This window comes from Sminthopsis crassicaudata, chromosome 6 (genome assembly GCF_048593235.1).
Source record: "Sminthopsis crassicaudata isolate SCR6 chromosome 6, ASM4859323v1, whole genome shotgun sequence".
In the NCBI taxonomy this organism is placed as follows: Eukaryota; Metazoa; Chordata; class Mammalia; order Dasyuromorphia; family Dasyuridae; genus Sminthopsis; species Sminthopsis crassicaudata.
In genome coordinates, this window is record NC_133622.1 from 160476490 (window position 1) to 160491337 (window position 14848).

The following is a 14848-nucleotide window of genomic DNA, read 5'->3' on the forward strand; positions in this document are numbered from 1 at the left end:
AGGATATTCCAGGCACGTAATTCATATTTAAAGGCACAAGTATAGAAGATACATGTTGTATGTGAAGAACAGCAAGGTCAGTTTGCCCCTATATTGAAGAATGCATGAAAGGTGTCCATACAGACAATGGGAATTAGCAGATGAAGAAGGATTTTCCTCAACCCTCTTCTTCGACCCCTATCTAAAAACCTATGGAAGTTCAGGGAAGACTATAAAAGAATGAGGGAAAATTCCACTGTATTTTCCCTCATTTGCCTGAAAAAGAAGGATTAGTTGAAATAGCATATCTCCACTATGTTGATGGATGATTTTTTTTTCTCTCATTGAGAGAGACTGGGCTCAGGAGGAGAAATAAGTAGCAGAAGCTTCTGACTTATTCCTATATAAGTAAATTATTCTCCCCAGTTTTCTCCTTTCTTTGCTATCTTTTTATTCCCCTCTCTTTAATTTAAAAGAAAATCCAGAAGCTGCTAATCCTTGTTTATGGGATTTATATATATATATATATATTCCAAATTGAACTTTGGGGAAAGATTTGGACCTATGAGGGGTGATGGATGACCCATTTTGTTTTAACTCAGTACTACCAAGAGAGAAGTAAAAGTAGCCCCCAAAAGCCCCCAAAAGCCCAAAGGCCTAAGAGTAGGCTCCATTGGCTGTTGAGTTTCTAACAAAGTGGAAGCACAACAAACCCACTAGCAGTTTGTAGACTGGGGAAAGCCTCTTCAAGAAAGTGGGAGTTGAGAACTATCTTGAAAGAAAGCATTGAGATAAGAAATGATGTTTCATGCTTGAGGAATTGTTAAGTAGGCTGATTTAGTTAGATTATAAAGGGCATGGGAGGGTGAAAAGTATAAGATTAGAAATGTAGAAAGGGGTTGGTTACAAAATTTTCAATGCCAAATACATGTTTCTTTTTGATCCTGGAGTTTGTTGAGTGAGACAACATGGGTAGGTCTCTACTTTGGGAAAAACACTTTAGTTGCTATATGATGGATAGATTGGGGTAAGGAGAGATTTGAGGCAAAGAGAATAATTATAAAACGCCTGCAACAGTCCAGGGAAGGAGAAATGAAGGCTTGAATAAGGGTGGTACCTAAGTGTAAAAAAAAAAAAAGTATATAAGTGGGTCAGGCTTTGAGAAAAGAATTCAGTGAGGGTGGTAATCTGAAAAAGTACTGAGAGATTCCAGAGAGAATGTAGAATAATTTAAGATGGATACTACATTGGGAAAAATGGGAAGCATATAATTAGGTAAAGAATTCTCAGAGGTTTTGAATGAGGAAGTAGAATACTAATGGGTGAAATTGAGATCAAATCTCTTTCTCTCTCTTTCTCTGTATGTGTGTGTGTGTGTGCATGTGTGTGTATGAAGTGGAATGGAATCATAGGTCATGAAGGCTTAAGAAATTAAGGGATTGGGAGGTTAGTAGATTCCTCCTAGTAAAAGATAGGAAATGGTGTGGAGAGAAAGATGGTAAACTAAGTACTGAAGGCCTTGAGAAAGGAGAAAGAATGATCTGGGAGCCAAAATAATTATCCACTGAGATCTGGATTGGTTGATAAATTTAGATAGCTTAAACATCAAAGGAGGAAATTTGAGCAAGTAAAAAAGATACCTAAAGCAAAGACATGAAATATCCAGATAACTGAGGCAGATAGGACTTTGTGAACTTCAAATATTCAGAAAATTTGATTCACTTTGTTTGCAACTACTTCATAAAACTATATACAACATCTTCTGACAATTCATCCACAATTTCAATAAGATACTAGCAAAACAAAACAAAATAAAATAAAAAACTCTGTTGTTTGCAAAAACATACAGAAGATAATACTAATGAAATTACATATAAAAACATTATCAATGTATACCAAAGTTATATAAATTATATAGTTATATATCTAATATACGATATTGATGCATTGTATATGTTGTATAATTATGTGAAATACAGTTATAGACATGTTATATATATAATATACATTTAATATATACATAAAACATTCCAGTGTTTATTGCTAATCTTTAGATCTTTAATATGTAATTAGGGTTATTGTTATCTTTATTTTTTTAAATGTAATTAATAAATACTATAATATGTAATAAAAATATTTGGCAAATAGTCTTGAACTTTCATTCGCAAAGACATAACATTGGTCACTGTATTTATGCTATTGAAGCCTGGATAATTCATATGGTCATTGAAATATCATGGTATAAACTATAAAAAGAAAAAGGAAATTCTTTTAAAAATTGCTCACTTGTTTGTTATGGAAAATATTGCTAGATACTTATAAAATCATTTGAATAATTAAGTTGAAATAAAATAAGAAGAAATTTGAGAGGTTGAACAATTGACAAACATTTATAATAAATCTAGAAGCAATTTAAATCAAGATTTTATTTTAAAAAGCCAACAATACCTAGAAATTGGTTAACTAAATGTTCTAAGCTATCTCTTAAACTAAAATCTCAGGTACTGCTCCTTGAAAGAATGTTTCCATATAACTATAGCTTTACTCTCTGGGTTGCATCAGGTGGTGACATGCTTATGGTCCCATCTAGATTCTTTAACAACCTAGTTCCTACATTAAAAGAAAAAAAAAGAAGAAAAGGAAGGAATAGAAAATCCCTATAACTGACTCAGGTAGCTCATCAACAACAAATCCACAAAATGAACAAAAAACCGTGATGAGAAGGCAAAGTTGGAAGAAGGGTTTTCTCAGACAGTAGCACTTTCCTCTATGCTTAGCTCTTTGCTGCTGAAATGGAGGGCTTACTCCAATTTTTCTTAATGGGATTTATCTTTCCAGAATCCCCTGAACTCATTTAACACCAATGTGTCCTTCCAGTTTGACAGTAATCTTCCTTTATAGCTCATTTGGAACATGCTTTTAAGAAGACACCCTCAAATTTGTGACCAAAGAAGAACTAGAGATCATTATTGATCACAAAATAGATAATTTTGATTATATTAAGTTTAAAAGTTTTTGTCCAAACAAAACTAATGCAAACATGATTAGAAAGGAAGCAATAAACTGGGAAAACATTTTTACATTGAAAAAAATGACTAAAAGAAATAAAATATGATTGAAAATAAAATTAGAATAAAAATATAAATTCAAGAAGGAAAAAAATTGAAAAGTATTATTCAAGTAATGTACTCCCTGCAAAGTAGAATAGAACAACTAGAATTCAATGATTCCATGAATCAATTCAGTCTCTGAATTTAGACTAAAAACATTAATTATTTTAAAGTTCTCATTTATCTACTTTTGTTTTCTGCTTTTTTCCTTTTCATTCTTTTTAAAATTCCCTTTGCCAGGATTTTTATTTTGTTTCTCTCTCTCTCTCTCTCTCTCTCTCTCTCTCTCTCTCTCTCTCTCTCTCTCTCTCTTTGTCTCTCTGCCTCTCTCTGTCTTTGTCTCTGTCTCTCTCTCTGTCTGTCTCTATCTCTCTGTCTCTGTCTGTCTGTCTGTCTCTTTTAAACACAAGGAGTCATAAGCAATTAAGAGAAACATCATCTCAGGAAAAAAAGACATGATTATAGTGACATCTACTGGTCTCCTAACATCATTACTTCAATAGTAAGTAAAAAATTTAACCACTAATTCTGAAACTGAGAAATAGTGTCATATTAGTATAATGTAACATTACTTCTCTATTAGAAATGAATATGGCAAATACAGAGCCATAAATATATGCAATGTCCATAAAAATGAAAATGGAAAGAGCAAAAATAAAACAATCACAACTAAAGGATGTGAAATTATAGCAACCGATCTTGCCCCCAAAGAAGAGATGGGTGACTGATTCCTTTTTAGAAAGTGAGGACTGTGGGTGTGAAATACTACACATAATGTCAGATTTATTCAGTGTCACAATTTTGCTGAACTATTTTTTTCTTTCATGTTCTTAGTTTCAAGGGATGGCTCTTGGGAAGGGAATAGAGGGTTATTTGGGAGAATTATTTGTTATCCTAAAAACAATAGTAAGGTTTGCTGTTCCTTGATATGTTTCTAAAAGATAACATTCTCTCCAAAGATGTGTCTTCTTTAAAAAATTGTATTGATGTGTTTTGTTTTTATATTATGAATGTTTACAAATGATCTCTACTTCACAAGAAGGTTTGTTAGTTTTATTTTGTTTTGTTTTGTTTTGTTTTTGGTAAAAAAATAAGATAAGTAATAATAACCACTTGGAAGTGCATACGCCATTGTACATCTATAACAAACCTCTCTCTATTAAGAAAAGCAAAAAATAAGCATTTATTTTTTCCTTTATCCCATCTCATTTTCCCCATTAAAAATAAAAATACATTTCTTATAACAAGTATACATCATCAAGAAAAACAAATTTCCTTAATATCTGTATACATGCATACATATATGTATATTTTACATCCTTCAAGTTTGTTGAAGTTGATTATCATTTCAATTTAATATTTTACTTTTTAGGTTTTTTAAGTACATTATTATCATCTTCAAAATGAGAAAATTTTGTTTCTTCTTTAGCTACAGTTATTCCCTCAATTTCTTTTTCTTATCTTATTGCCATAGTTAGCATTTCTAGTATTATCTGAAATGAAAGTAGTGACAGTGGATTTCATTCCTGAATTTATTAGAAAAGATTCATTTTATCTATAACAAATAATAGTAGCTATTGTTTTTAAATATATGTAATTGATTTTTCAAAGAAAGTTCATTTATTCCTTTGTTTTCTGGCATTTTAATTAACATAGGTAGTGTATTTTGTCAAAAGTTTTTTCTGTATTTATTATATGATTTTGGTTGATTCTATTCTTAATATGCTAATTCAATTTATGGTTTTCCTAATTCCAATTCTGAATTTGTGGTTTAAATTCAATCTGGTCATAATGTATAATCTTTGTTATGTACTATTCTAGTCTCTTTGCTAACATTTTAATTAAAATATTTGCATGTATCTTCTTTTGGAATATCTATAATTTTCTTTTTCTGTTTTGATTCTCCTTGGTTTATGTATCAAGACTATATCTGTATCATAGAATGAATTTGATGTGATTTCCTCTTTTGCTATTTTCACATACAATTTATATAGCATTGAAATACATTATTCTTTGAATATTTGACAGAATTTGCTTATTAATCCATTTAGTTCTGTAGTTGTTTTTTTTTTCCTTTGGGAATTTTTTTTGTGGCTTATTTGATTTTTTTCTTCTCTGAAATCAGATTGTTTAAATTCTCAATGTCTTATTCTATTTTATTTGGATATTTAAAACTTTTGTAAATGTTAATTTATTTCATTTCAACTATTGGTTTTATTGGCATATAGTTGAGCAAAATAGTTTTTTAAATAATACCCTTTATTTCTTTCTCAGTTATTAGTAATTTACCATTTTGTTAGTTTTTCCAATATTATGAGTTGATTCCTATTTCAATAATACATTTTTTCTCTCTCTTTTTGTGGTTGTTGTTAGTAAGAGTGTTTAGAGATATACATTTTCCCTGATGGGTTGATTTGATTAAGTCACCAAAATCTTGAAATGTCTCATTTTTTATCTTTTTTCATTAATCAAATTATCATTTTTATGATTTCTTCACTTAACAATTCTAATAATTTCTATCTCTGATTTTTTGTGTTCAGTTGATAGATTTTACCTCAACTTCTTATTTAAACTCTATATGTCTTAATATTTAAGCTTATTTCTTATAAACAAAATTTTAATGATTTTGTTTTCTAATCCATTCTAACTTCTTTCATTTTATTGGTGAGCTCATCCCATTCATATTAAGTTATTATTGCAATTGTTTATTTCCTTCCTTTCTATTTTTTATATTGTTTACTCTCTATATGCCTCTCTTCCTGTTAATTTCAAATTATTATTCTTTCTTTTTTTTTTTTAACTTTCCAATTTCCCCACTTCAAACTTAAGGTTTGATTTACTTATGTCCTTTTCCTGAATCTACCTCTCTTATATTCTTTCCCCTTTTCTGTGCCTATCTGTATTTTTATTGAATTGAATATATTTCTACACTAAACTGTCTGCTCTCTCTTAACTAATTTAAATGAAAGTGATGTGCCCTAATTCCCCACATTCTTTTTGCATATAGTTTTACTTGCACAACTCAAGTTGTGTATTTTTAACAAATTTTCATATATTTTTCTCATTTTTTCTTAATGTCTTCTTCCTCTTTTCCTTTTTCTTGTAACATCTTTAAAGTATTTAAATATGAATATATATATGTGTGTGTGTGTGTGTGTGTGTGTGTGTGTGTGTGTGTATACATACCCACACATACATATAACCCCTCCTATATCACTTCCTTTTTGTAGCAAAAGGGCTTGTACAGCTCAATGAAACTAGGAATATATAGGCATATCCAAAATGGACAGGTCACAGTAGAGAGTTCTGATAAAAGATGATTCACTGAAGAAGGAAATGGCATACCATGTCTATATCTTTGCCAAAAAAAAAACAACTCCATAGGTTAAGATGCTAAAAGAATGATATTTTAATGTGAGCCCCTTAGATAAAAAGGTATCCAGAGAACAGAAGGCTATGATGTATTATGGTTCATGAAGTCACAAAGAATTAGACATGATTGAACAACTGAACAATTGCAACAACATATTTAAATATGTCTTCTGTCTCAATTGACTACTTTTATACCATTTGAATTCTAAAAGAACCTTCCTCAATCTCTCCTCCATTAGAATATAAAGTTCATACATAATAAAGTTCATACATAACGTCCCTTTTAATTTTTCAATTCACCTTTTCATTTTTCACTTTATTTCCATATTTATATTCTAAAGTTTTTCTATTAAGGTTTGTTTTTTTTTCTTTGTAGGATTGTACTAAATTTTGCTGAATAAATTATTCTATTTTTATTATAGCCTTTTAATTACAAAACATATGCATGGGTAATTTTTCAACATTGATCCTTGCAAAACCTTCTGTTCCAACTTTTCCCTTCTTTCCCCCCACCCCCTCCCTTAGATGGCAGATAGTCCCATACATTTTAAATATGTTAAAGTACATGTTAAATACAATATATGTATTTATACAGTTATCTTGTTGCACAGGAAAGATCGGATTTAGAAAGAAGATAAAAATAACCTGAGAAGAAAAAAACAAGAATACAAGCAAACATTAATAGAAAGAGTGGAAATGTTATGTTGTGGTCCATACTCATTTCTCTGGGAGTAGCTGTTCATTACAGATTAACTGGAACTGATTTGGATTCTCTCAATGTTGAAGAGAGCCAAGTCCATCAGAACTGATCAACATGTAGTATTGTTGTTGCTGTGTATAATGATCTTCTGGTTCTGCTCATTTCACTCAGCATCAGTTCATGTAAGTCTCTCCAAGCCTCTCTGTATTCCTCCTGCTGGTCATTTCTTACAGAGCAATAATATTCCATAACCTTCATATACCATGATTTACCCAACCATTCTCCAATTGATGGGCAGCCATTCATTTTCCAGTTTCTAGCCACTACAAAGAGGGCTGCCACAAACATTCTTGCACATACAGGTCCCTTTCCCTTCTTTAAAATCTCTTTGGGATATAAGCCTAGTAGTAAGTTATTCTTGATTATATCTCTTTGTCTTTATACTTTTGGAATATTTCATTCTATGGTCTCAGCTTCTTTAAAGTGATAGTTGCTAAGTGTTATGTAATTTTGATATGCAGTCTTCCAAATTTAACTTTATTCTTTTTGTAGCATTTTTCTTTTGCCTTGAAGCTCTGGATTTGGGCAACAACATTACTGAGCGCTTACATTTTAGAATTTATTGATTGTTCGATTCTTTCTATTGTCACATTGCCGTCTTAACTTTCTTTAAGGATTTTTGAAATATGATATTCAAGTTCTTTTTTTGTCATAAATTTCAGAAAATCCTTTGATTGTTAAATTATTTAAGTTAATTTCTCCTTTATCTGTTTTCAGGCAGAGTTTTTTTTATGTAAGATGCTACATTTTCCTATTTTCTTATAAACTGTATTTTAGGAATTCTTATTAAGAATAATTAATTACCATTTGGTCCATTCTGATTTTTAGGGAGTTTATTACTAAAGCAAAGATTTGCATCTCTTTTCAGAAGAAAATTAATTTTAATGATGTATCATTTGATTATTAATATTAGTGAGGTTCAACAAAAAGTCATGATGAGGTTCAACAAGTCATGATGATGTACAACAAAGTGGAGAGTTATTCAAGAGGAATTCACAGGTTTAAACCATCTCCAGTCAAGGAGGAAAGTCTTATTGTGATGTAATAAGGTGAAAAAGGACTCTTAAACAAGGCATGCTAATTAACTATGCTAACTCTCTATGTCAGTAAATAAACTGGAGGTTGTGGTCATTTTATTTATACAAGATACTCTCTGAAGTTGAAATCTATAGCTTAATTTTGCATGCAGTAACTTTGGGTGTCAATACAGGATAGCTCTGTTTGTGCATGATAATTCTGTCATTATGATTCTTCAGATACTGAATTGCTACCAGGGATATGTTCTATTGCTGAGAAAGAGATGGTGAACTCAGAGAGCAGATTGAGACAAATATTTTTTAGACATGGCCAATGTAGAAATTTATTTTACTTGACAGCATGTTTATTAGAAGAGTTTTCTTTTTCTTTTTCTCTTCTTTTCCCTTCAACGTTGTGGGTGGTGTCGGGAAAAGGGAAAAAATAATTTTAATTGAAAACTCAATTTAAAAATGTTGCCAAAGGAATATGTTTGGTGCTTTAAAAAAATAAGAGAGATCTGAGAAGACAAATGTTCCCATTTCTTTGTAGATGTTGGGGGGTTGGAGGGTAAAAACAGCAGATTCTATGACTGTGAAACATTATAGGTAATAATGTGAAATTTTAGGTAATAATGAAATTACACTTAATAATGTGAAATTTTCTTCAATGCCTTGATGGGTTTCACTATATCTTTTTTCTCTTCCTCTTTTTCTTTAAGAAATATTCTTTTGTTTGTTTATAAAAGAAGGCTCTCTGGGAATGGCACTGGGAAGGATACAGGGGCAAATCTAAGTGATATACTTATAAAATATAACAATAAAAATCTTGTTTTTAAAAAAAGAAGTGAGACAGATAATGGGAATCATATAGAAGGCTGATAAACACAGCATCTTATTATCCAGCTCAGTGGTGGGAAGAAAAACTAGCAAGAAAAGACTTTTTCAGTTTCCTCTTTGATTCATTTTCTTCACTTTTTTAAATGACAAAGGAAAAGAAGCTTTCTATAAGACTTACTATCAACTAATGAAGCTAACGAAGATAAATAGAATAATATAAAAAATGAGATTTGTTCTCCCTTGAGGGAAAGGTTTTGTTTTGTTGTTAGTTATTTCTTGGGGAAATTTGGGGGAGGAGTGGAGAATAGTGTGTGTGTGTGTGTGTGTGTGTGTGTGTGTGTGTGTGTGTGTCTGTAAGGAGATGTATAAAATCCATGTCTTTTGATCTGAAATGTCAAATGGATTCCTAGGAGATTTAGGTAAAGCTGCACAGCTGTGGCTTCTACTTTAAATAATATATTCTTAATGCCACCTGATGATTGTAAATGAGCTGTGATAAACATAAGTCATTAATGGAAACGTGACATCATGACTTTCCTTGTGCCATATTAACCTTCTCATTGCCAAGACACTGATCGCCATTGATCCTTTCACATGGGCCATAAGAACTATCATCTCTTCATCGGACCTGTATATGAATCTCTCAGACAGATTTAACATATTAATGAAAGAAACTGAGACTCCAGGAGTAAGCCAAATGAAAGACAAATATGTGATTTCAGTGTTCACAATCATCTAGCTATTACATTATAATCAAAGTTATTAAAGCTCAGATGGAGGAGGGGAAGAGCTTTACATCCCAGATTAGGAAAAAGATAAATCTGAAATATTGGAACTCTGAAGTTACTTAACGTCATTAATCTCTATAAAATATCTCATTGACATACTATAATATAATTTCTCTGCTTTTTATCTATATTTTTGAGAAAGGGAGCTGGGATACTTTGGAAAAGGTAAAATAGAACCTAAGAGCAGAAACTAGGAATTCCATTGCTTTAGATAAATTTTCTTGGGGCAGAATGGAATGATGGGTGATGGAACAAACCTTGGACCACAAGGTCTTGGGTCCCATGGGGTGTCAGTAAAGCAAGTAGATTGATTCAGGCAAGGAAAAGCTTACTCGAAATGTAGAAATCCTACTTCTGGTAGCAGACCTAGCATTACAGCTCATCCTGGATGACCCTCATGAATGACAAGCAAGAATTGGTACTCTTTTCTTAGAAAAGCCATCCTGTCTCCCTCCCACTCCATCTTCAGTTTTATGTCCTGGAAAGAGACTATAGGATGGGTAAGAAGTAGAAAATGGGGAAGATAAGTCTGAAGGAGAAGCCTCCACAACAGGTAAAGGATAGCATGGGGCTAAGAAAAGGGGTAATGACTCTCATCCCCATACAAAATGGCACAGAAAATTTAGTAGGAATCTTGTTTTCATTATTAAAAATATGAAAAATATCCGGTGCAAGAAGAGGTCAGGATTTTTTAGACTCTATTTTTAAAGACCAGACAATTCAACTTCATAGTTTTCTTTCTGCCATATACTTTATTCATTGTAAATTATTATTTGTATTTGTATTTTATGAGCCATTTTAGTCATGTCCAATTCTCTGTAAACTTATTTGGGCTTTTCTTGGCAAAGATACTGTAGTTTGCCATTTCCTTCTCCAACTCATTTTATAGAGAGGAAATTGAGATAAACAAAAATAAGTACAGCATCACACATCAAGCAAGCATCTGAACTCAGGTCCTCCTAACTTTAAGACTGGCATTCTATACCTGCCACCAATTATCATTATTATCTATTTATTTATTTATTTTTTTGCTGAGGCAATTGAGGTTAAGTGACTTGCCCAGGATCACACAGCTAGGAAATTATCGTTATTAATTAGAGATAAAATTATTATAGGCTTGGTCATTACTTTAATCCGATTGTAGACATACTGCTTCCCTTTCATTTCTTTTTTTTTTCTTTCACTTCTAGATCTTTTGTTCCTCTAAATAATTTTTATTATTCATCTGTTTAGTTCTACAAAGTATCCCCTTACAAGTTTAATTGATATAAAAATAAATTGATATAGCAATAAAAGGATAATTATTTTTGTCATATTGGTGTGGTCCAATCATGAGTAATGATGATCACCTTCAATTATTTTAATTTTACTTTTTTCTTTAAAAAGTGTTTTTTATTTGTACTTTTGAGAGTATCTTGATAGATTGAGTCTCAGAAAGTGTAAGCACTTCAGAGTAAGCTTGAATAGGACTTCTTTTTCTGTCTTATTCTCAGATTTTGTTAACATAACAGAAATGTTGTGAAACATTATTTTAAGAAAAAAGCTAGTCTGCCAAATAGCAAAAGGTAAAATGCCAAAAGGCATATGATAAATATAAAAATTATATAGATGAGGCATATAATTTATATATGAAAAATTTTTAAATGATTCAAAACTACATTTTAAAAGCTCATATCAAAGGAAGAAGGACCTACATGTACAAAAATATTTATATCAGCTCTTTTTGTGGTGGCAAACTATTGGAAAATGAGGGAATGCCCACATCGATTGGGGAACAACTGAACAAGTTGTGTTATACGATTGTAATGGAATTCTATTGTGCTATAAGAAATGATGAACGAGCTGTCAAATTTCAGAAAGACCTAGAAAGACTTAAATAAACGAATGCTGAGTAAAGTGAGTAGAACCAGAACTTTGTACACAACATTGTGCAATAATCAACTATGATCAACTTAACTTTTTTTTTTAAGCAAGATTCAAGACAATTCCAAAAGACTCATGATCCAAAGAAAGAATTGATGAAGTCTGAATGCAGATCAAGCACCCTACTTTCATTTTCTTTGTTTTTTTTCCTTTTATATGTTTCTCTTTTACAACATGACTAATTTGGAAATATATTTAATATGTTTGTACATATAGGACTTAGATTGTTTGCTGTCTTGGGGAGGGGAGGGAAGAAGGGAGAAAATTTGCAACACAAAATCTCATTTTTAAAAAGAATGGTGAAAACTGTATTTAATAGGATGTACATAATTCTAAAAACTCATATGCAGAAAACCAAGAACCTGTTGAAATGCAGTTATTCATCAAACTTTATTTAAATAGCATCAGCTAGATGATACAGTAGATCACTGTTTTGTGACTAGAGCCATAGTTTGTGGAGTCTATGTAGTTGGTAGTTCTGGCTGCTTACCCTGAGCTCTTGCTCCAAACAAGCCAATCTCTCAATGCAAGCAACTGAATCCCTAGAGGACCGACAGAGTGCTCCATAGTTTTCTTATCAGTGGGTCTTATCAGCTTTTAGCAGTTCATTACTTCTGGTACCACCTAAAATGTCTGATGAAAAGGAGCAGAAGATAGTTCTCACTGCTGCCCCCCAGCCTTGTAACTCACAGCAATCCTCTTCACTTGAAAACTATTAGAGAAAAGAGAAAGACTGTCTACATCCTTAGTTCTACATCCTTAGCCCCTCCAGCTCTGGAGCCAATTAGGAAATTTCTCAGCAGCAACAACATTGCTCTCTGTTATTTACATCTGGAAAAAGGCTCATTAAACTTGCACATATTAAATTGAACAAAGAGAATATTGAGCATTATCTGTATAACTCACCAGAAAGGGAAAATCCATACATATTATAAGGACTGTGAACTCATTGTCTAGTTCTCTATCACCCAAGTAAGAGAACCGAAATTTGAATCCAGAGCCTCTGACTCCAGTCTTTCCATTATATTACTGATGTATGTTGATCTTGATGTATGACTTGGTTTAACATTATTCTTGTTTTTTGTCATTAGTTTGGTTTTTTTTTTAATTATAAAGATAGAGAAGTAAAGCTGCAATTTTATTTTAAATAACAGGATGGAAAAACTGGCCAAGAAATTGGAAATTTCTGTGACTTGGTTTTGGTCAGTCAAGACCTATTCTTTAAGATTTGGTGTTTAGAGCAGATCTCTGTAGATCTTTGGGGCATAGTGTTTAGAGTGGATCTCACTGCAGAGATAGAAGAAAAACCATTGGGATAGGCTTAATTAGGAGAAAATAGAAAGAAATATGTCAGGGAGGGGATAATGTGGAAAAATGAATACAAGAGATAATGTTATAAAAATTTTACTCATGCATATATACTGTCAAAAATTTATAAATAAAATTAAAAAAAAAAGAAATATGTCAAAAAAGAAATAATCTCTGGGTTTTTGTTTTTTTGTTGTTGTTGTTGTTGTTTGTTTGTTTGTTTTTTAACAAAACATTAATGGTGCTCCAGGAAAAGTGTGTAGTATGGATCAAACAAAACAAAACAAAACAAAACAAAAAAACAATCAAATGCCTGGAATAAAAACTGTACATGACAAATCAGCAGAGAAAGGGGGTTGGAGTGTAGAGAGGAGGAAAAATTTTGAAAGATGGCAAGATTATTGAACTGAGGAAGAAAAAAGAGTATATAAAGTATGGGAGATCAGACATTAACTAGAAATTGGGTCAGGAAAAGAATTTTAAAAAATCTTTGCAAAGATGATAAAATCAACAATAAAAGATTCTTTAAAGATATCAGAGGTAAGGAATCTGTTAGAAAATCAATAGGACCATGGAGCAAAAGACACTTATGGATAAAAATGAGAGAGATTATCTAAAATATTGCTTTGGTAAAACAGATCTTCCAAGGACTCAAAAACTGAAATTATGGAGGGAAATTTCAAGACTCCCATAAGTTTATATGAGTTAACAGAAAAGTCCCAAAATGTGGTCAAATGTAAAATAATTTAATCCTCTTAGGGAGAGAAGTTGAAAATATAAAATAATGCTTTCATCTCATTTTTTTCCTGATCTTTTCCATCTCTATAGTATTGCTTATACCATTAACCTTCAAGACTGGAATAGGTTATGTGTTTCCTATTCCCCAAAAGTCATTCATTCATCAATCCATCCATATATTTAGCATACATTTATTAAATGCATTGTTTCACTTTGTAAAACGCTGAAGATGCAGACTAAAAAATTAAATAATCCCTGTTCTCATGCAGTTTACATCCTGTTATGGAGAGGATATAAACAAAGTTAAAATATATGCAAATTAAATTAAAATTAATTTATTGGGGGTAAGTGAGGGAGGATACATCTCCACATATTGAAACCTTTCTTTCTTTCTTTTTTTTAAAAGGTCAACAAAGATACCATCCTCTACATAAAATCATTCCTAGTTCCTACACGGGAAGATAATATCACATAGTCTTCAAATATTTTACAGCATTTTGCCTGGATTTTTCATTTACATTTATCATATTATCCATTATATTATCATTATTAATGTATTTGTCTTCCACTTTCATTAGATTGTAAGCTCTTTGAAAACAAGGTTTGAGCCCTGTCTAAGCTCCTAAATCCATTTAACACAGCACCTTGCACACAGTAGGTAAGCCAATAAAAGGCCAATTTGTAAAGGGGCCAAAAAGCAAATTCCAGAGAATACTTTTGTTCAATTCAATAGGTATGATATTATATATATATATATACATATACATATATGTATATATCTATATATTTTTAAAAGGATCTAAGAATCATTATAAGAACACCTGGTAGTATAGTAGATAGAGCACTAGAATTCTCTTTCCTTTGTCCTCCCCATTTCTGCCTCTCTTCCCCCTCCCACATATCATTTGTACATCTTGTCCTTCCTGGCTTCCTTCAAATCTCAGCTAGAGTTCCACCCTCCACAGATGCATTTCCTAGTCTTAATGTCTTCTTTTGAGATTATCTTCAGTTTATCCT